Genomic DNA, 5,818 nt, shown 5'->3' with positions numbered 1-5,818 from the left:
AACAAAAGCTGCTTCTTCATCAACGCCGCTCCTGCTCACTCTTCAGGGAGACTCTGAACCTGCCACACAGTGCCAAGTCCCAGTTTCTCTCCATAGCTACTTCATGCCTTCAAAACCAGTACCATGTGGGAGACTCCTATCCATTATTTGCCAAGTCCCGACCCAAGATCACAGCTTGTGGATGCTGACCCTGAGGAAATATTTCCCAAAAGATTTTGCCTCAGCAATGCTGGTCCTTATTAGCCACAGCTGACTTTTTTTCAGCTCCAACTAACAAGCTTCCACTGTCCAGTAAACCAAAGAAGATTTCATTTCCACAGATGCTGAATTCAAATATATCACACAAATGGTCCTGATAGTCTTTTCTTCACTCTGAAATTTCACAATCCAGGCCTCTAGAATCCAAACTGCTCTCAACATTCTTATCTTCCAAGCTACCACAGAACAGCCTATCAAGCTTTGAGCATGTAAGCACTTTTCCAGCCCCGAGTTCTTCCTCTCACAAAACAGTTCCGGGCAGAAAAAGTCACATGGTCAGTTCCACCACGTCAACACTCGATGCGTCTGGTATAGTCCTTAGAAGAAAAATTCCTTTTAGAAAGCTGGGGAGACACCTCCATTTGCAATGTGCTTGCCACACAAACACGAACACCTGAGCAACTACATAAATGCCTGGGCACACTGGCACGTGTGCCATCCCAGCACTGGAAAGGCAGAGACAGGAGCATTCCTGGGGCTTTTTGGCCAGCCAGCCTAGTTTCATTGGGATCCACAGGTTCTAGTGGGAGACTCTAGCTCAAATAACAAAGTGGATGGCTCCTGAGAAAAGACACCTGAGGCTGCCTCTGATCTCCACATGCACCTACCTGCACATATGGGCATGATCTCTCTATTCATTCTCTCTCTCTCTCTCTCTCTCTCTCTCTCTCTCTCTCTCTCTCTCTCTCTCTCTTTCTTCTTCTTCTTCTTCTTCTTCTTCTTCTTCTTCTTCTTCTTCTTCTTCTTCTTCTTCTTCTCTCTGTCTCTCTGTCCGTCTCTGTCTCTCTCTCTTTTCTTCTTCTCTTCCTCCTCCTCTCTGTCTCTGTCTCTCTCTGTCTCTGTCTCTCTGTCTCTGTGTGTGTGTCTCTCTCTCCTCTCTGTGTATAGATTTTAATTTAAATTCTTTGATTCAAAGTGGGAGGGAATTCTTCACTTGCTAAATCTTGCTAAGAGCCCAAGCATTAGGCATGGTGCTATGATCTAAGGACTCAGAGATGAAAAGCACCATTTGCTTGATACCCAAAGAGTTTCAGAACCTTCCACATTAAAGGTTAGATGCAAGTGGGAAAAAGAGGATTAGAGGCATGCACTACCAGAAAACAAAAGGTTGTGGATTCATTCAGGGTTGGAGAAGATCAGGTTAGATCGGGGGACACCCCTTGAAAATCCTGGCAAGAGACATAAACAAATAAACCTAAAACAATCAAATTAAGGTTAACATATATTTTACCTGCTCAAACATAAAACAAAAACCATCATTGGCTGACTGGTGTACAACACACAATCTATACTTGTATTAATGCAGATTTGTATGTTACCTTTGAAATTTAAATGTTTTAAGAAAAGAAGAAACAGCCAGGCGGTGGTAGCACACGCCTTTAATCCCAAGCACTCAGGAGGCAGAGGCAGGTGGATCTCTGTGAGTTGGAGGCCAGCCTGGGCTACAGAGCGAGATCCAGGAAAGGCGCAAAGCTACACAGAGAAACCCTGTCTCGAAAAACCAAAAAAAAAAAAAAAAGAAAGAAACAATGACCCAGGTGACCCAGCATCTCTAGCACCTCTGTTGTAGTTTACTCAGAGCTCTGCATGTGAAACAGCTTCAAGGCTATTGGCTGAGATACTCAAATCTCACAGACTGCTCCAGCCAGGACTTCACCATTATCCTGATTTTCTCAGGATTCCCAAAGATACCAGTACCCCAGACAACAGGAAGCAGTCTGAAGAATATCACCCATATTCCTAAGAGTTGGGGCGTGGGTCGATATTGGTTACTTGGTGGGTTATGCATGTTTGTGATCATTTATAATAGTTTGGATACAAGTTGTTACTGGTCATGGTCAGGAAGAAAGCTAAACAAAGGATTAGATTTCAGGATCTCGTTCTGAAGGGAACAAAGGGATAAAGAATAAAAATGATAAGATAATAGAATAGATTGTTGAGTTTACTTTTGAACAACTATTAATCTCAAATATTTACATTAGAATAGGTGTTTGTATATTGTTATATATTAAGGGTATTTTTGTTAGAACATACTCTACATATGTTTCTATGCTTCTTTAAGGTTTTATACATGTGAAGCTTTTTTAACTGAATTTCCAGGCAAAGGAATCTGTAACTTCACTAATAAGAAACTGAAGCAAATAAAAAAAGAACCACAGTTACTGCTTCCATAACAAAATCAGGTGGGCAAGGTGAGCAAAGCCCAGACACACTAGCTAAAGTGAGCTGTCTGCTGAAGTTCATCACCCCGTCTCAATCCTCCCTACAGAAGCAGGAGAGAGAGGCACAGAGCTTGAAGAGATGGATAGCTCAATCCCCTGACGCCTCACAACCCTAGGAATGACAAAGACTTTAGAGGGTGAGACTGGCCTGGAACACTGTAGACCAGGCTGGCCTCGAACTCACAGAGATCCGCCTGGCTCTGCCTCCTGAGTGCTGGGATTAAAGGGGTGCATCACCATCCCCTGGCTCCAACACAGAGATTGTAAACCGTGGAAATACTTCAGTTTTAAATCAATATATTTTTTTTTTTTTTTTTGGTTTTTCGAGACAGGGTTTCTCTGTGTAGCTTTGTGCCTTTCCTGGAACTCACTTGGTAGTCCAGGCTGGCCTCGAACTCACAGAGATCCGCCTGCCTCTGCCTCCCGAGTGCTGGGATTAAAGGCGTGCGCCACCACCGCCCGGCTTAAATCAATATTTAAGAGGACTGTGAGGACAGGAAGACCATCTGACTTTGGTGGCATGATATGCTGGACCATAGTTAAGGATGAAGATGCCATGGTACTGCAGTGAGGTTGAAACACTGCATCTGCCATAGGGCATTCAGTTACTCCACGTAGCCATCAACAATGAGCTGATGCTCAGCTACTATGTCTTCAAGTTCATCTGCAGTAAACTGAGTGAAGCTCTAATTCTTTGAGGACTCGAGCCCAGAAAACTTAAACTTGGCTCTACAGAGGGCCTCAATCACATATTTCTTATTCTGCACCTTGGTGCAGAGGCAAATTTTTAACTTGACAGAGTGAAGCCTGGTCAGAGCACCCTGGGCACAGTGCCTAAAGGCACCACCCATACCTGTCTGGAGCCTAGACGTGGGGTTAGCACTGAGATTGGAGACATCCCCAAATGCCAGGAAATTGTCTCCAAGGTCCGTCCCTCACGGCCACTAATGTAGACAAGAGGCTCCATGAACTACCAAGTAAGCTGCTCTTTGTAACCATTGCACACCTGGCCCCCATGGGGTTGATATTCTTTGGAGATCTTCTCCCTCAGTATCCCATAGTGGCCTTGAACTCACTGCCTCAACTTGCTGAATGCTGTGACTCAAAAGCTGGAACCACGATTCACAGCAAGAATGAGTATGTCTTAATGCTGTCCTCCAAAAGAATATAATTCTCTCTACACAGGAAAAGATAAGTCACAATTTGTTGTTAGGAGCCACAAATACTAATCATTCTATTTTGAAAGGCAATTTTATATTTTCATAAACACCTAGGTCCTGTGTGGTGGCACATGCCTGTAATCCCAACACTCAGGAGGCAGGAGCAGGTAGATCTCTGAAAGTTGCAAGTTAGCCAGGGCTAGGTTACCTAGTGAGACTGTTTGAAAACAAAACAAACTACAACAGAAACAACAACAAATATTGCTGGATGTAATGGCACAACCTGTAACCACAACATTAAGTAAGATGAAGCAGGAAGTTCAGGAGTTCAAGGCTAGTGTGGGCCACATAGAAACACTCTGTCTCAAAACTAAAGCCACTTAACTGTATACAGCTAGCTTCTGGTCTTGAAAAGTCATTGAAAATACAAAGCATTGTAGCAAACAATCATCACTAATTTTTCAAACCTCAGTAAGATACCGTGTATGTAAAAAGTTTTCATTATTAGTAATCCATTGTTTCCTGATGCCCATATCATTAAATTAAAAAGCAGCACAGTGTGTTGGTAGTAACCTTGTTGTTCCTGAGACAGGGTTTCTCTGTGTAGCCCTGGCTGTCCTGGATCTCGCTCTGTAGACCAGGCTGGCCTCGAACTCACAGAGATCCTCCTGCCTCTGCCTCCCAAGTGCTGGGATTAAAGGTGTGTACCAACACGACCGGCTAGTAACACACACCTTGAATCCCAGCATTTGAGAGGCAGAGGCAGGCAGATCTCCCTGAGTTCAAGACCAGCCAAGCTACAGACTGACACAATCTCAACAAATTGAAAGCAATCCTGCTTTGAGTTGCAGGGTACTGGCCAGAGAAGAAGGTTCAGAAAATGGGTTTAAGCCAATAGAAAGGCTTTGTTAGCCTGCCGGCAAGTTCACTGGGTGTTGGGAATCCCAGGCCAGCTCTGGGCCTTCCTCAGGGTAAGCTTTTAGGCATAAAACCCATGGCCTGGGTTAGTATACTTCAGTTAGCAAGATCAGTCAGGAGCCTGAAGAGATGGCTCAGGGCTTAAAGTCACTGGGTGCTCTTTCAGAGGTCCAGAGTTCAATTCCCAGCAACCGCATGGTACATCACAGCCATCAATAACATGATCTGGTGCTCTTTTCTGGTCTACATGCACACATGTAGGAAGAACACTGCATTCACAATAAACGAAAGAATTTTTTAACGGTACAACAGATGCAGAACTATAGTAACCAAAAGCAAGGTTAGTACATTTAGAGACTATCCCAGAACTATGGACTTTGATGGATTAGGTCTTTGTTTTCATTATGGGTGTGGTTCTGTCTACACGCTGAGGTGTACAGCCTGAATAGTACTTCCATCATGGAGTCAGTTGTGCTAAGGTCTCAGGGCCTACTAAGTCTGGGGTCCAGTTACACTTTGAGCATGATAAAATCATGAAATTTAACTAGGAGTTTTCTCAGGGTGGTAGTGGGCCCTTTTATTTCCAAATATTTAGGACACTAATGTGTTAGGATCACCTGAGCCCATTACATTGGAAGCCAGCCTGAGAATAAAAACAAAGCCCTGTCTCAAGAAATAACCAGAGAAGGTGGAACAGTGTTACTGCAACATATTCAACAGTTTTTTCTTTCTTATTATTAAAAATTTTCAGTATTTTTTCATCTTGAGACTAGTTTTAACATCTTGGGTTTCTTATTGTTTGGTTTTGGGATTTTTTTTTCCAGAATTTGACATGATGTATGACTAGGTTGTCTGTATTTAATTGAGAGGAATGAATATGTGTTTATCTGAAAATGGCCACAGAATTAGAAAATTTGTATTCACTTTCTTTAGATACAAATTTCTATGGATCTGATTTTTCGTGAGGGAGGGTCATCTTAGCTGAGGGTGACCTCAAATTATCTATGCAGCCCAGACTAGGCTTCAGCCCATGATTCCCCTCCTTCAGCCTCCCAATCACTACTATATCCAGTAACAACTTATATCCAAACCACTCTAAAGAACCACAAACATCCATAACCCACCATTAACTAATACCCAAGCACATACCGTATCTTAAGAATAAGGGTGCCACTCTTTAGACTGCTTTCTGTTGTCTGTGGTGCTGCTATGTTTGGGGGACCCTGAGAAAATCAGGATAATGGTCCTGTCCTGGTTGGA

General features: G+C 43.2%; 1 pseudogene; it reads right to left on the bottom strand.

Moving 5' to 3' along the window:
* Positions 1-3,393: 3,393 nt before the first annotated feature.
* On the bottom strand, positions 3,394-3,517 carry LOC114701342 (annotated as a pseudogene).
* Between the last annotated feature and the right edge of the window lie 2,301 nt (positions 3,518-5,818).

The sequence above is a fragment of the Peromyscus leucopus genome, chromosome X (genome assembly GCF_004664715.2).
Source record: "Peromyscus leucopus breed LL Stock chromosome X, UCI_PerLeu_2.1, whole genome shotgun sequence".
Lineage (NCBI taxonomy): Eukaryota > Metazoa > Chordata > Mammalia > Rodentia > Cricetidae > Peromyscus > Peromyscus leucopus.
The sequence above is the reverse complement of the archived record's forward strand: the minus strand, read 5'-3'. Positions and strand labels throughout refer to the sequence as shown.